At 36.7% G+C, this 18,397-nt stretch overlaps 1 long non-coding RNA gene across 1 annotated transcript in view; it reads right to left on the bottom strand.

Annotated features, from left to right (window-relative positions):
• Positions 1-330: 330 nt before the first annotated feature.
• Positions 331-18,397, bottom strand: part of LOC134299113 (uncharacterized) — a 33,363-nt gene continuing 15,296 nt past the window's right edge. Inside the window, exons 2-3 of the long non-coding RNA XR_010006247.1 lie at positions 3,645-3,719; positions 331-3,256 (exon numbers count right to left, since the gene is read on the bottom strand). This is a non-coding gene — a long non-coding RNA (uncharacterized LOC134299113). The remainder of the gene's footprint in view (positions 3,257-3,644; positions 3,720-18,397) is intronic.

Here is an 18,397-nt window from a genome sequence, read left to right as displayed (position 1 = left end):
CACTCCAGTCCTAGCTATCATAATCAGTACTGATAATTGATGAGAGATGCAGTCCAACCATGTCCAGAATCATTTTGGTGACATGAACATTAATATTACATATTGTTCAACTACATTTCATACCACTCCTGGCCATCATAAGAAATGGGGATAGTTGATAGAAGTTCTAGTACAGCAATGTCCACAATCCGTATTATATGTGCAGTGCACATGAAAATTGTGCATATATCTTTGAAAATCTACCAGATAAAGAGCTCTTCTACAAGCCTACTATAAAGGGCAGGTGTGTACTACCTCAGCTATTTATTGGTTAGAGATAATACAGTGTGCCAAGCCAATATCTGCCTGCAGCCAGGAGGGGGAAAAGCCATCTTTCTCCCCAATTTTCAGCATACTCAGAGAAGTTTGGGCAGCCACCACTCATTCCTGGCTGCAGAACTACAGTTAGACTTTATTGCATGCCAAGTTGTACTAGTGGCCAATTATCCTCAGATTATATTCCAAATGATTTCTTAGACATCATCCAAGTATGTATCCTATATTTAAACAGACATGGGAATGGGAAAACAAGAGTTGAAGCATGAAACATAGGGTCACTGCCATGAGAAAATTCAATCAGTTGCATAGGTTTTTGTCTACAACTCTAAGGATTTTGTCCTATGGGCTTCAGACTTCATTTCTATATGCTTACAAAACTAAGCACCATAAGAGTCCCACGAAAACCATCCCATGATGTTATTGAGTCAAAAGCTAACTGCTTAATATATTCTATTTTTTTAACATTAATTTAATTCATTTTCCATATAGATCCCTGTCTATAATATGTATGTTTCTCTAAGATTAAATTCCCTAAAACCACACTGTAAAAGTTCTTGAAGACTGAGTAGCTGTTTTGCCATATGGCAAAGTAATAAATAAATAACCAAATAAAATGTATGCTCACTTACACCCATCCAGCACACATAACTAGCAATGCATGAAAAGAATTTGTTTTCCTATCAGGTGTCTCCATGGTATTAGTTCATCTCTATTATGGGACGTTCTCTTACTTATTTATTTATTTATTTATTACAACATTTTTATCCCGCCCTTCTCACCCAACAGGGGACTCAGGGTGGCTTATAATAAAACACACATATAAAAACTGTACAATACACTATACATCAGTTAAAAAAATAACTTACATAAGACATTCATAAAACGCATTATAAAATACAGATAGGTGTGTTCAAGTTTAAAAGCCTCGGTCTGTCAATTGAGTTCTAAATCAGTTTTAGTTACATGCTTAATCACATCAATCAAAGGAAAGAAAACACAGCTTGTTTAATCACTACACTCCAAAAGTATTTATTAAGCCATCCTTCTTGCAATCAGAAGATGTGACCTGACCTCAAAAGTAAATATTCTTTCAGTGTACACTATCTTTAAGCATATGTTGATGGACTAGGACTTCACTTTTACTTTTTAATGTGATTTGCAACTAGCTTTCTTCTAGTAAAATAGAAAAATAAATATATCACAATTGTAAATATTGTAAAGAGTATGGATAAAATACAAGCCCTCCACAAAGCAGAAGGAGAAAAAAGTATTGTTCATGATTTTGAAAAATAGGCATCGATACTCTGACATTGCATAGACTCTGCATTAGATCAGACAGCAAATTGGATATTGATAGAGCTATTCTGAAGAGTCAATAAGCATTTTGATGACTGATACCTTTAGGCTGACTAGTATATCAATACCACTATTTGGAAACTAGAGAAAGATAGTGTAATGTAATATTCTCTGTGGGTCATCTTTAAGGGTAACCAAGCTCAGATGTTTAGCCAATTGCCCAGGCTCTAGCGTTTCCATTACCATCTCTTAAACTGTAATGAGTTGAAAAGAAAATTAATCCTCCTTTATTCTTGATATGCTGGTAACAAAAGAGTGGTCCACCAAAAGAGGATTTTCAGATATGTAAATAAATAAGGTAGGGGTGGGCAACTGCTATGGAGGTTTATCGGGTTGGACAAATAATCAAGAGTTATGCTGAAGTTCTTGATGGTCTTGTTTAGGTTCTCTTTAGTTCGAAATACATGAAATTCACTACATAAAGTCATTCAAATTAATTAAATATTTATTTTACATAAAAATTCATTAAAATTTGCTCAGCTCATTAAAACATGAAAATGCCTTATTTATACCTGATTATTATAAAATTTAAATTGACTTTAAAGTACAGTAATATGTTGGTGACAGGGAACCTGGCTATTAAGGAACTAAAGTGCTTCTGCTATAAACTGCAACGCATTTACCTTCTTTCCTCATTGGCTACAGCACATTTTGTGGTTTAAATTCCAAAAGTAAACTTTATTCCACCAATTATAGTCGCCCTGTCTTTGAGGTAAAAAAAAGAATCAAGCAAAATTAGGTAAATATTTGGCATTCAGGCATTCTGCTCTGAAACTAATTCCATGAAACTAATCAAATAATCTAATTATTAAATGTACATATAACAATGTAATTCATTAATTAAATGTATGTACTTTATTTTTCATTAACTGAAAAACTCAAAGTCAGATCCTGGAATCACCAAATTAAAAATAAATTCATTATGCTAATCCACTAGATTTTTCTGTCAATGATAGTGAAATGATGTTAAAATTGGCGATATAATAGAGCAGTTTTTGCATCATATTAAACATTTAAGCACAACAAGTAATAGCCACTGTCAATTTATTGCTGGGGCATATGGCCTCATCTAGGGATGGATGCATCACATGACATTTCTTGTCTTTTTCTTTGAGAGCAATCTCCAGATATGGAAGAGAATGCAAACTACAAGATCGCCAAGTTCTGAAAGACAGACATGGTGGGTAGGGGACAAATAATGGACAATTTAGAAGGGAGGAAGGGAAAAATTCAAGACAAAAACTGAGGAAGAATGAGGGGGGAGGGATGAGAGATTGGGGAGAAAAGTCCTTAAAATTTAATTTTGTTTTCCCTGCAGCACTTGCAATTGTATCATGGCATGGAAATTGAACACCATTTCAAAATGCGCAATCAGGCTTTATTTCCTTTGTTCCCCAGTATGGTTTATTCAAGCTGCGTATTAATTGTTGATGGGTCTCTTGTTCTTCCTGTGGTGGATCCTGCTATGCCACATGTTGTAACCCATTAGTAATTCTCCTTCATATGGTACAGTACTGTGCATGTACAAGGAGAGTGCACGGACACCAATATTTGTCATCACTACAGAGAACTGCAACATTTTCTGTAAAATTCAGAAAATTCTTCTATTAGCTACCTCAATGACAATGATGCCAAACCAATATCACATAAAAGCAAGAAGTATCAATAAACTGGGAGGGGGAGATCACATATTCTTAGAAGAATTTATATTTAAAAATAAAAGAAACAAAATACGTTTAAAGAATAACCCAGTGAGGACTGACTGCATTCCGTATTCCTGAAATATAGAGACAAAGCAACAGCTAAAAAAAATGTAATGTCAGAGACTGTCATGAAATTAGGTTTCAGTATATGATGGAGAACCCAAAATAGCAGTATTCCAGTTAGAAGCAAAACTACATTGACCTATTTTGACCAATTGGATTTCTTTTCTGTCTGTAACCTTAAATAACACATTATTCAAGACATACCTATTTTACTTGCTTTAGGTGCAGCCATTCATTCCTGTTCATGTGTTTATTTCTATGTAGGTCTGAGGTGAAATCCTGTATGGAGAGAAATTGACATGGTGATGAAGAGACATATTATTAAAAAGATATTTTATAGAGTTACCACCCAGTGCTTTTCACCTGATAGGAATACCTAAACAAGAACTTTTAGTAGAAACTTTTAAAGACTAGGTGATGACATAAAAAAAATCACAACACAGTCATATCCAATCAATGTACTTCCTGTCCATCTTATTTCTGGTGAAGTCCTGAGATCTAGCATGACTTTTGAAACCCAGGGGAGGAGACATTTAATTAATCTAGAGATTCTGACACAGGCAATCATCCTGAAACAGACAAGGATTGCCTCTTGTGATGATTTTTGAACTACACTACATCTGGGTGGTCCCTAAAGACATGTTACAGAGGGGGGGGGGGACAGAAAGGGAAGGACTGCTCATCACACAGAGCAATTTTATTTATTTCGTGTCAAAAGCATTGGTACAGCAAATACATTTCAAATAATGGAAATAAAATAGAAAAGAAAAGAAATCACAGGCAACTAAATAGTTTTGGACCAAAAGCGGGCAACAGCAACTGCATTGTCTGTAGCTTTAAACAACTCCTCCTCCGTACATGAGGCAGGGCATTGTGGGCAAGCATACATATGCTGAGTTGTTTGTTCAGCTCCACAGTCACACAAGGTGGAGGATTCCTCCAGGTAGTGCCACCTTGCCAAGTTGTCTTTTGATCTGCCCACTCCACTTCTGAGTCTGTTCAGGGACTTCCAAGTTGCCCATTCCTGGTTTGCCCCTGGAGGAAGACCCTCTTGGGGGGCCATCCAGTTAGAGTTGCCTGGTTTAGCTGCCCAGAGGGACACCCTTGCTGTTGCTGGAGGAACATCAAGAGGAGTGGTGGTTCTCATGAAGCCCTTCCTTGATTTGAGTCTACTGGGAGGAGGCTGATAGTCATGCAGTGGGTGGCTTTCACAATGTTCAACCTTTTTTCTCTCACCGTTAGCAGCAACTTCCCGTCGCACGTCAGGAGGGGCAATGCCAGCTAACTTGTAGAGTTTATCAACGGGTGTAGGTTTAAGGCATCCCATGATGATACTGCATGTTTCATTCAGTGCTATGTCCACCTGCTTTGCATGGGCAGACTTGTGCCAAACAGGACAGGCATACTCTGCAGTTGAGAAAGACAAGGCCAGGGCTGATGTTCTTATTACTTGTGGGTCTGCTCCCCATGTGCTGCCAGTCAGTTTCCACAGGATGTTATTGCGTGCAGCTACTTTGTGCTTGGTGTTCATGCAGTGTTTCCTATATGTTAGTGTTCGGTCTAATGTGACACCAAGGTATTTAGGATGGAAACTCTTGGCCTTCCCAAGTAACTTTCAGTTTCCTGTTGGCTTCGCGGTTACATAGGTGGAAAGCACCTTTTGGGGGAAAGCACCCCAAAAGCATTGGATGAATGGATGAATACACAGAGCAATGCAACCTGGAATATCTACAGCATGACTGGATACAGGAATGAAACCCTTTGCTATGTGGCATGAAACAGAAAAACATAGCAGATTATGTTTTATGATGACTACTATGAGCCATCCTATTCAATAATATTGAATATGCATTGAAAACCACCTGAAGTTTCCAGTCTGTGTTCAAAGGCTGTCCAAGGGCTCACTTACACTGACCACATTGGTCAGTATGTAATCAGATCAGCCCCATGCTGCTGTTTAGCCAACCTGAGTCTAATCTGCTTTAAGATAAACCACAAGATAGCCCAAATCCTGACTCACTTTTTGGGCTTTCAAGTGACTTTACAGCTGTTAAGACTGCTAGACCAGTTTCTAACTAGAACTGGCTACAGATGTCTTGACTGCAATCCTGCATTTCCAGACTCAGGCAGGCCAGGGACACGGATCAGCAGTTCCCTGTGTGTGTCTCCCTTCTCTGCCATGTCACAACTGTGAACTCCCCTCTCATCCACCTTGTCTTTGACATTCTGCCTGATGTCTTCAACTCCCAGTTCCCTTGTCTCCCATCAGCCAGAGTGCTGAAGAGCAAGGCAGGTGGGGCTGTTATAGCTAGAGTAGCTGTGACATGGAGCACAGTGGGGACTCCTTGAGCCTATCTAATGGCAATAAAAACCATGTTCAGTGAAGCTGGGCAGTCAGGGCACCTTCCCCCTTTGAATTAGTTGAGGAGTCCCTACCTGAATGCCATGTGAGTCTGATCCAGTAGCAGGGGTGCCATATCAGGCCATATTGGTGGTCAGTCTAGAAAGGCCCCAATTGAAGCCAAGACAGAAAAATAATGGCTATGTATACAAATATGCCTGTTATCAGAGATGACAGGATTAGCAGGATTCTTGCCCATACTGAGTTTCAGAAACATAAGTAGAGTTCCATTGTGTACACAAGACAGAGGTCTTCAGGCAAAGTGTATTATATAATCAGAGAAAAGAAGAAAGTTTTCATAAATCATCAACAGAGGAACTGAATAGGTCATACTGTGTTATGAAACTCTATACAACACGTACTTTAATTTGGTTGTTGGTTGCTATTATATTGCACAGCCTTGTTTTATAATGCAAACTTAATGAATACACAACACTTTGGAGTATTAAATAGGGAGTAAAAGAACATGAGTGGGAAAATGAATAAACATAAATCCTGAGAGGGAGATAGGAATAAAAGAAACTCTGTGAACCCCTCCTACACACAAATCACAATAGAAACATTTGTGGGCCAACAAAGAAAGTGAAATTAAAGAGAAAATACTTTTTTTCCAAATACTCAAAGAATTGTGTATATACAAATATAATTATCTGCTGATAAAGAGAAGCATAGGTAATTTACCATTTTTAAACTCCCCTCTCCATCTTCAGGTTCAATAACCACTTATACTTACATTAGTAGTCCCACTGACATCAGTAGGTGTATGCCAATATTAGCAATCGCTGAATAGATTTGGGGCAGTGCTTGAGGAGCTATTATGACTGCAATGCTGATTAACCCAAACCCATTGAGACATTGATTTACAAGTGTGTTTGGATTTGGAGCTGTAGGAAATACAAGCATTCAGAGGTACTAGGAATTCCAAGAAAATTGAAACTGGTGTCAAGAGAAATTACAATTACATTGGAGGAATTACATTGAATCTAGGAAGTTTGGTTATTCAGATATATGAAAGGCAACTGAGTGTTGAAAATAGAAAGAGTCACAGCCAAAACCATTTTTCCACAGGGCTTACCAAAAGAAGAAAAGAAAATAGGATGCTGGAGTATCAGCAGTCAAGCAGAGAAGATGAAAAATGTTAAGGGATACCAAAAAAACTACTTCCAAAATAAGGACAAAATCGAATCCAAATAAATTCAGAACTGGTTAAGATGAGTGAGGAGTTGGACCACTTGATTACTGAGTGAAGTGAAAGAAAGAGAAGTATGCAAGAAACAGTACAAAGTTTCTCTATCCATTTGACAGTATGGAACAAAACTAGTAGGTAACCCCCACCCCAAATATGCATGCTTCTCAGTTAACTCTACATTCTTTTGCTCTATGGTGGAAAAATCAATGCAAAACTTATATGCCATCTATCACTTATTTTTCATTTCCAAAAAAAGCACATAAGGCTATAATGAAAGTATAGAGAGGGCCAAAGAGACCAGTGGAATCAGAATGTCTTCATTTTTCTACTGAATGTTCAAAATCCACTTCTCCATATATAGGGATGTATATGTAGAACAGGGGTGTGAATCTTATTGCTGCTTCAGATATCAGTGGACTTTATACTCATGCTCTCTTTATGGTATGTTTTGCTAACTAGAGCTACTGCAACTTGCAGCTCAATGACACCTGAAGCACTGCATAAATCTCTTTCCAATATAGAGAGATATAAGGAGGTCAGAGCACCTCTCATGAATATTTCTCAAGGGACAACAAGACTGCCCATAATCCCAGTGGTATAAAATGACATCATTTGTAGCCACACAGTCATCTGCATGTGTTCACTGATAAGTATGGAATGGGGTTGTAATTATTATTTTTCTTGAAGCAAGCCATGAGTAATTTTAGCATTTTTCTTCCTCTTATGAAAATATCTTTGAATATCACAGTACTATTTGTATTTTGAAACATATTCTGTGCAAAATAATTTTCTGCAGGGGAAATTGCAAATGAATATGCAAGTTTTCCAATTATTATGTCCCAAGATGCAAGCCCAGATGTTCTTTCAAGAATTTCCTGACATTTGAAATAGATATTTTGAGTAATTTTGAATTTTCTTTCCAGTCTTAGTGTGCTCCAAATAAATTGTCTTTGACCTTTACAAAAATTATTGTAAAGGACTTCTGTAAGGAAAAAGACACAGAAGATCTTCCAAACAACTCCAGAAACACCCACATTTTACTGAATCACCCCTTTACATGAGAAAATATTAATGATTAGCAAGAAAATATATTTTAAGGAAAAATTCTTTACACTCTTATATTTATTAACTTATCTAATATAAATATTATCAAATCAATTGGCAAAGACCTCTTTATTTTATCACAGCTAAGAACAGGTGGTGGTAATCTAAACATTTGCCTTGTTCAAAAGGTACAAGGTAATATTTCTCTGCTATTTCTGACCAGTTGCAAATCAAATGTAAATACAAGCATGAATGTAAGTGATTTTTCAAATGTGTTTGGTAAGATATTGTTAGATATTTGCAGTGGGCTCAAGTATGTATTTGCTCAATTAACTGTTCCTCTGACAGTGTACAGGTCAACACAACCAAGCTAAACAAAACTGCTTTCTGAAATGCTGTACAGCAGCTCCTAACTAACAAAGTCTGTTATATGCTCATAGTTAACTTGTTCTGCCCCCGCCCCAGTTATTTTCTATCATTTATGGTGGCAAAAAGGTGAGATGAAGAAGTCTCTTGAAATGGACAGTTGCAGGGAAGATTCCTCATTTGGCCAATTTTTTCATCTATCTGCCTTGATTAATACAATTTTAAATATGTCCCTAGACAAAAATGCTCCTGAGAATTAAGGGTGTATCTACTTCTGTAGAATTAATGCATATTGACACAACTTTTTCCTCCATTACTCAATGCTATGAAATTCTGAGATCTATAATTTGATAAGGCACTTTCTGTATATATTTCAGATTTCAATATTAATGTCAAAAATATGTAGTATGATTTTACATAGGATTTCTGCTACATTAGAACAGTAAAAACAAATATTACTTAAGTAAAATAAATATGACATATTAAATAACAAAAAAATAAATAAAGTGTAAGCACTAAGCTAATGATTCCACTGCATTGAGTCATGGCATTTAAATTGGTATCAAACTGTGTTCCTTCTACAATGTAGATGCAGCCTAGGACATACCAAGAAATAGCATGGTTCTGAGGTGCATGCTTCAAGAAGTGGGATTGGTACCTTTAAAGACAGTGTTTTTTATTTGGTAAGGTAGGTGGCGAATTGTTAAGAATTAGGCTTTCTACTCACACATTAAATTGCGGAATTGCTTGGCATATAATAACTGACCGTCACTTATTAATTCCATAAAACAAAGCATGAATGAGGCCAGCTGACTCACCAAGGCATGTGGGGAAACAAAAATGCATGGTGATTTCTATTTCCATGTTATTGATACAATAATGGTTATTCAAAAGCCCCCTTGAGCAGAATTAAGGAAGTAGGAAATGGGATACTGTTTTTGGATTCGCTATGTTGGCTTTTTTTTTTAAAGTGAACTTATTGAAATAGATAGTGGCTACCCCAAAAAATTACAGATGAACAGAGGTTGCTGGTTCTTTGCTTCAAATTCCCTTCAACTTATGGTGACACTTTTTGTGTGTGTCAGGAGCAGCTTGAGGAATTGCAAGTTGCTTCTGGTGTGAGAGAATTGGCCGTCCACAAGGATGTTGCCCAGGGGACACCCGGATAGTTTGATGTTTTATCATCCTTATGGGAGGCTTCTCTCATGTACACACATGGAGCTGGAGCTGATAGAGGGAACTCATCCACACTCTCCCTGGGTTGGATTTGAACCGGCAACCTTCAGGTCAACAACCCAACCTTCAAGTCATCAGTTCTGCCAGCACAAAAGTTCACCCCACTATGCCACCGGGGGCTCCATGGTGACACTGAGACTGTGGGATCACGAACAGCCCTTCTCAAGTCTTGCAAATGCCTTGCAAGGTCTGTGCCTTCTTTGATGAAACCAAGTCACCTGTAATAAGGTCTTCCACTTATCTCATGATGTGCACGAAGTACAATGAACATCACACAAATTGTGTCCCATACTCCATATTAAGACAGTATTTAACTGAAGCCTCTATAAGAAAATTGGGGCAAGGGAGTACGTCCCTCTAGGAGGAAGATTATCAAATTAGAAGGTGAAAATGGACTAGTCAGAATCAAGACTCTAAGGAACCATGCTGTATCTTGGACCTATACAATCAATTTCTGGCCTAGACACACCCTTTTGAAAGTGATTCTGAATCACAGGAAAAAAAGCCTTAGAGAAGACAGATGTGGCCATGCAGGATTTTGTGGATGAAGAATTACTGATACTTCCTAGAAGAGAGGCAGACGTGTTGTAGTGGTAGATGATTCCCAACAGAGAAAAACAGATGGCGTGGCTTTTGGATCTGTCTAGTGTGTTTTCATGATGTGAGATCCAAGGAATAACAGATGTTGCCAACACCTATCAAACCCACATTGCATAAACCTTTCCTTCTGATCCATTATTGGAACAAGTGATACTACCAAATGAAGTCTTTAATGTGTTGTAAGGAATTATTAGACCTTGGAAGAAAAGTAAATGACTTTGGGATACAAGTGATTATTGCACTACTCTTACCTGGTAGGGAATACAGAGGAATAGAAATAATAATACCGGAAGTAAAAAGCTTTCAAGCAGATTTGACTTCTTGTCTATGGTATATGATTCCAAGAAAAAGAACTTCTAGGAAGAGAGAAGATGTCACTATTTTTGAAGAACATGTATGTCAGCCATCTTACAAGACTGATCAAGAAGGACACATTTGGGGAAGAGAGCCAGGAGATTTCAAATACTAAGAAACAATGGAATACCAATTATTGGGAACCATGATACAGCAACCTAGTATGTTATTACAGAAATCTTACAATGGCCAAGAAGGGAGGTTCTAGAAGAAATGATCCATATTTTAAAAAATCTTACACAGAAAGCATGCAAAATAAATAAGATGCATTTGAATTATTAAAACAGAGAAAGGGAATTAAATCAACAGGAAACATGATTTAGAAGAAACAAGGATTTTTTAGGCATGTCTGAAGTAAAAGGAAGAACAAAGAAGTATTAGGGCCACTGCATGCTGAAGGAGAAAAGGCTAATGGGTAACAATGGAAAAGCAGAACTTCTCAACATCTGTTATGTTGTCTTCCTCAAAGGGTAAACAGTGTTAAACCTGATTAAAATAGAACATATGATGCGAGAGACTTCTACAACCCAAGACAAGTAAAGAGGCAGCATGGAAACACTAAGCTACTTGAAATGAAATCATGTGAAAAACATAAAATAAATGAATGTCAATTACATTTACTAATTTCCATTTCAAGAAAACATGATTGGAGTTCGAAACTTTTGTTCGAAACCATGTATTCTTGATCTTAGCCATAGACAAAGTCCTTCTCCCTCAAAAAGACTGTATCACTCCTTAAGAAAAGCCAAAACCTGTATCTTCACTGCCTTTCATCTTGTCTCAGAAAGATTTTTTTGTCCATAGACTTCATAATTAATTTCATTTGCCACCATATTATCATGTATAAGCATTAAACTGTGAGGTATAGGTGGAGGTAATTTTAATGCTCAAGATCCTAGTTAATCAAATATATCTAAGTTTTTGTTTGAAAGGTAGGAACAAAGCATATAATTTAAGGGGAAGGTAATAAGACAAAAACACTTTTACTTTCCACACTAATGTGGAAAAATGTTAACAACCACTGTTGGAGATGTAGGGATCAAGTTGGTTCCTACTTTCATATGTGGTGGAATTGTAAAAAGTTAACTCGTTACTGGAAAGCAATACAAAAAGAATGCAACAAAATTTTAAAAATAAACCTTGAGTTGAAACCAGAAACCTTCTTATTAGGCCTCGTAGATTCAAAAGAAAAATTGGATGTAAGTAAAGATAAACTTTTCACTTATTTTATAACGGCAGCGAGAATCATAATTGCCAAATATTGGAAATCAGAAACCCCACCTACAAAAGATTTGTGGATAGACAAAATCATTGAGATAAAAGACATGGATAGATTAACATTTCTAGTTAAAGAAAATAAAGGTATCAGAACAAAAAAAACGGACTGGAAAGATCTAGAAGACTACCTAAAGGAAAACTACGCTTAAGAGAAACCAGAAAACTGGAAGAATGAAGAAAGGAAGTCAACCACCCCCACCCCCCCTTCCCTTATACCCCAATCATTAGTGTATTCTTTCCCTTCCCCTACGCTCCCTCCTCCCCATACGATCTGATTTAGGGAATTTACCTTCCCCCACTCCCCACACCCCTTACCCACCCCCACCCCCCGTTTTTCCCTTTGTCGTAGTTTAGATCCCCCAACCTTGACTAAACCTTCCCCAACTTCCCTTTAGGGCGACCTTTGTAACTTAAAAGCTTCAATAAAAAATTATTTAAAAAAAATAAAATGCATTCTTTTAGCATTCAGGCTGTTGTGCTATATTAACGCCTTTGGTGTTTTGAAGTTCAATTCCCAAAAATCCCAGCCAACTTACCATCTGTTAGGAATTGTGGAAGCTGAAGTCCAAAACACCTGGGCAACTAAAGGCTGAGAACCACTGTATTATATGAAAGCCAGTGACGAAAAAAAAATGAAGTTGGATACTAATGATTTTTTTTTTGTAGGAGAACTATCACCCATATCTTTTAACTATAGATTGTTTGCAATGAACCATATCTTAAATATTGTGTTGGTAGCTCTCAACAATTTATTGAAATTGTGTATTTTTTACTTGATCCGAAAGAACAAACATTAAGTAACTCATATGAATAGCATAAGAAAACAAGAGATGTCAAATCATTTTTGTTTCTGTTCTGTTTTATCCTACCTTCTTCCAAAATACAATATTGTGAGGTCTATATCAATGTCACAGTTCAAAACAGCTGCTAAGAAGAGCTTTACACAACAAGAGGAAAAGTTATAAAAAGAGGTGGGAGAATCAATGCCCTAGTTCCTGTTTTCATATTTCCTGGGAATATGGATGGGACAGACAGTATGAACAGTAACTGATTCATACAGCAAAACAATTTCAAGTATGGAATGTAGTACATTGCAAATGAGAAAGATTACAAGTCTTATTCTAAATGTAGTAAAATCCACCTAAAATGCGATCATGATCACAATCTCGCACTGCAAAAATTGTCACTATTTTCCATTTTGTTGTTCTTTATCTATTGTTAATATTTTTATTATGTTGTTGTTTATATAGTAAGATCCCCAATAAACACAGAACCCATATCCACAACTTCAGTTATTTGCAACTAGAGAAAATGTTCCCTCTTGACATTTGCTGATTCTATTATATTCTTTCCCTTGAAGTTACCATAGAGACACACTAGAGAGAACCTAGCCAATGCTTAGCAAGGATACCTTACTAGAAATTTCTAAATGTTAAAGGGCAACTCTATGGTATGTTAGGATTGGAAGTCATTTATTTCAATGATGCTCCAAGTTACATGGTAACCATAATCTGTCGAGAAACATATCACCATTAGATTATAATGATAGGGTATGTGCAAGGCAGACAATTACAGCCTCCACCACTTTGGATATGATCAAATTGATCCTGAGTCCAAATCAGAACCTTATTTCAGGAAATCTGAGATCAAGATATTTTTGATCTCACAGCTGCACTTGATTATGTAATTATGCCAGTGTTTTAGTTCACCTTGTTCATACCAATAATGTCAAAAGTATGGAAATGGAGACATATGCTTGCTTTAAAATGATTGGCTGTTTTAAAAAACTGTGTTTATCCAACCTTTCAGGAAGTACAAGTGCTTATGCAATTATTATGTTTGTCAATATAGAACCCCAACAAGATTTTGGATAGAAACTTCTTGTTTCCTCATTCATTAAGGGAAGCAATTATCTAGAGAAATAGTGGAGTCTCCTTCTCTAGATTTCTGCAGAAAAAGGCTAGAGACCTAATTGCTGGAGCTCCTGCATTAAGCCATAGGCTGGACTTGATAACCTATAGAACCCCTTCTGAATGTTTGCCACTGTTTGTTGTGAATTGGCCTGAGTCCCCACAGAGAGATAGGGTGGGATAGAAATAAAGTATTATTATTATTATTATTATTATTATTATTATTATTATTATTGACACAAAAACATAGTATGACACAGCAAACGAGATATATATGCTGGATTTGGTATTACAAAATCACAAGTCGAACACTTTCCAAGTGTTTAGGACTGTGTGATGTATTTTCGGATGATGCGCGCAGATCCCAGTAAGGTGGTCTTTTGCAGTTGACAGATTGTAATTTTATCAATGTTTATTGTTTCCAAATGCTGGCTGAAATCTTTTGGCACGGCATCCAGTGTGCCGATTACCACCGGGACCACCTGTACTGGTTTATGCCAGAGCCTTTGCAGTTCGATCTTGAGGTCCTGAGTTTTTCCTGCTGTTTTTATCAATTCGACTGTCACCTGGTATGGCAACATCAATAATCCAAACTTTTTTCTTTTCCACAACTGTGAGGTCTGGTGTGTTATGTTCCATTATTATTATTATTATTATTATTATTATTATTATTATTATTATTATTATACAGCTATTACTAAGAAAATAAACAAATGACTATGTATTTTGTTTTAACATCTTTGCGTGAAATTTTTCAAGCATAATTATGACCCACAAATTTACCGCATGATGTTCAGTTTCCAACACATGCTGTGGGAGATGATGAAAATCCAATGAAGTGAGCAAGATAGATGAGCGCAGCTCTCATAATGGTATGAGCAACACCTGGACAGGGCATCTTAAAAAAATTTTTTTTTTTCAGAATGTTCAGCACTTTCACTAACATAACCTAAAGTTTAGAAAGTTCACAATTGTCCTGTTCAACTGTTCTTTATTTCTACCAGTTAAGTAACTGTAGAGATGAGCATTTTATCCCATAAATAAATAAAATAAATGAATAAATCCTTACTCCATCCCCTTTGTGTGCTTGTTCTCATTCTAACCTACTTATACTGAGTAGGAAATTCTGACTGGTGATGTCTTGTATTTTTTAAAACATACATTTCTGCCCACATATTTGGAAATATGATGCTGAATTCCTAATAATCTTTCAGGCCTTGATACTCAACCTAGGAAGGTTAAGGAAAAGTTGGAATGCACTGCAAAGATGGGCTAGAATGCAAAATGCCTCTCTTTTCTACTATGTGCTCTCCTACTGAATAACTGAATAGGGATAGAGACAGACACTCTTTTCATGTTCTTTCTGTCTCCTGCTCCCTTTCAATGAATGGAACACCTCTTTGTAACCTCCACCTGACCTAGTCTGTATGAAATGAAACAAAAATGAATCAGGTTTTCTTTTTTGAACTAACAGATGACTAAGTGATATTCCCCTCTCGTTCATGGCTCTTGTATTCATTTCTTAACTAATAACAATTTTAAATGAGTTTTATTCATTCCACGTTTTCATTTGTTATAGTATGAATGTGTACATCTACTTTCTGCTGAGTGATTACCAAGTGTTCTGTATGTTTCAATCTTGTTCATTTAAATGTGAATATTAGAGTTGATCAATGTACTAATATGACTTCTGTTAGGTGAATTGCAAGGATTTAATAAAGCTTATTTCATTAAGCAAGAATTACCACAAGTGCCTATGAATTCAAAATAACCAAGGTATTATGACCTGAAGAAAAATTATGGATCCTCCAAATGAATACAGAATTATTTTCAATTTCTTTGAATGAATGGACTGGTCATAAGGCAACACAATATTTAAGTCATTTTCTAGATAGTGATGTGCTAGCATTTTACCATCAGCAACCTCTTGTAGATTATGACTGTTAAACACCACACCATATGGCGTCACTGAACATAAGTAATTTACTGAACTGGTTGTTCAAAATGTAGCATTCAGACAGCAAAACCTTTAATGAAGTTGAACTAAAAAGATGGATTCAGCTTGATCAAGAGATACATTTTCTTGGGAATACTATAAACTCAATGCAGAAATCCTGCAATGAGCAGGCAAGAGTATAATCTTATTTGCATGGTGTTATGTGGCTGCTAGCTCATTAGTATGTTATGACATAGCACATCTGACTGCACAATGAAATGTGTAGGATATTTTGATGGACAATGTGAAACAATGTGTAACATGTACCGTATGCAGTTTGCACACATGAAACAGCACCATGATGTGCAATGCACAACCATGTACTGTACATGTGAAACTTTTACAATCATGGTCTGAATTTGACTATTCTACATAAAAATATCCAAAAACTTCTAGATGGGAATTTGTGGATGAATAAACCATCAACAAATTCCAGCCCCCATGTTAGTATTCACAGTAACTAGAATTTGAGAACAATTTTAAAAAATGAAAAATAAGTTAAATTACAGTTCACTGGATATGACAATTGGGTGCTGATTAGGCAGAATCACGCATCAAAAATGTAACTAAGACAATCAGAATAGGCATGTGTATGGTATATGCTGTATATTGTATGGTATGTCAAGGATAACATCTTTGCAACCCTAAAATCCCCCAAAGATAGCCAAGATGTGAAATAATTCAGCATCCATATAGTGCATAAACCTGGAAGTTTTTTTATTGGAATTGTTCTTTAATCATATTATTTTAAAACAGGGACTATCTCAATGATACAATCACTATATCAAACTTTCTTAATATACCAGTTACTATGAAAGAGAAATGAAGACAGCGCGGTGACCTGATAAAACATTCTCCACCTCCCTGGGCATTTCCAGATGTAATTATAAAGGAAACTAATGAAATTTGCGAGTATGTGCTGATTTGAAAAGATTTAATAAACAATTTGTTGGAGGGGACAGACACACTGTATAAAATGTCTGGAGCAAAATATATTAGCAGCTTTTGAACTAGTGTCTGGATAGTATCAGAGTCAGGTGGGAAATACATCTGTCTTCCCGATGGACTTCTTCAGTTCTACAAAATACCTTACAGATTTATGTAGGTCCCAAGATTCTTTCAATGAGTTGTAAACAACCGAACTAGAGTTTTGAAAAGTGATGGCATCCTTTCCTATTTGGATAATTTTATTTGGTTCCCAAAAGCCTAAGAAGAAAACTTTTGTTGAGTACACAAAGAATTTTGAACCAAAGAAGATAAGGGGCCCATCTAGACAGGCCCATATCTTGGGACCTGTCACGGTTTTACTGGAGGAGTCCAAATGATGCCTCCAGTAAAACTGAATTAATTAAACGCCTGGTAAGTCCCAGATCTTAGGTAAGATCTGGGTCTTACCAGTGAGAGTCCTGTGTGGATTGGGCCCAGAAATCCCATCACGTGATCCCTGTGCCCAATCCACAAAGCCATCTTGGTTTTTCAGGTTCTAGGAGTCTAAAAATTGAGAGGGCACCCACCCCCTTTCCCCAAACCCCAAAAGAAGCTCAAATTTTTCACATCATTTCCTCATGCCAGGAGGGTGTGAGGATCACCATAATGGCAGCCAGCTAAGCGTTTTTCAATTTTTGGGCTTCTTTTGGGAAACTTTGAGTTGGCTGCATGTAGAAACCCCTCCAGGAAAGCCCGAGTTTATTTTGGGGGGGAGGTGGGCTTAAACTTGCTTCAGTGCACATTTAAGTCATGTGTGGAAGTGCCCTACATTTCAGTTTGTGGGGAAAGCACACACTGTGCAAATAGTATTGTTACTTTTTAAAAGCTAAATGAGTGGAGACTCATTCCTTAAAATTGTTTTGATTAAATCTCCAGATATGTCCATCACACTTAGGGGAGAGATGAGGTAAATTATTGCAATCTCATAACAACAAGATAAAACTTTGAAAATGTTCAGTTTTTATCTACAATAATGAAACCTGCAAAGATTTGCTTAACTTAGGACTATGATTTTTAGACTTCACAAATGCATACAGCATTTCCCTTGAATGTCAAGTGGCAAGAAGAGAAGATAAAAGTCTTCAGCTTGTAGCAGTTGAGAGGTCGAGCATAGATGTGTCACAATAACGTAAAGATCATCGTTGTGTGCTTTCAAGTCATATCCAACTTATGGTGACCTATTATGGGTTTTTCTTGGTAAGATATGTGCAGTGAGGGGGTTGCTTTTACCTGCCTCTGAGGAAGTACGACTAGCTCAAGATAACCCACTGGATTTCCATGGCTGAGCAGGAATTCAAACCATTGGTCTCTTGAGCTGTAATTCAGTGCCCAAACCACTATCACTCTCAAACTCAAATTATAACAGGGTGTAGTATTTCTGATCTATGTCATTTTCACATGTGCTCTCTTATAGGTCATTAATTCATACACAAGTTTTTTTAACCAATGGCCAATAATTTACACAGTAAAGTGTATGCATAATATAATCATTACTGAATAATTTTCTCTCAACTGTCTATCAACTCTCTTTAAACATCTTGGAAGTGCAAAAGCAAATGTATTACTAAATTCGCAGTTGGGCTTTAACCTTGGGAA

This window comes from Anolis carolinensis, chromosome 5 (genome assembly GCF_035594765.1).
Source record: "Anolis carolinensis isolate JA03-04 chromosome 5, rAnoCar3.1.pri, whole genome shotgun sequence".
NCBI lineage: Eukaryota > Metazoa > Chordata > Lepidosauria > Squamata > Dactyloidae > Anolis > Anolis carolinensis.
This window is presented reverse-complemented; position numbering and strand designations above follow the sequence as displayed.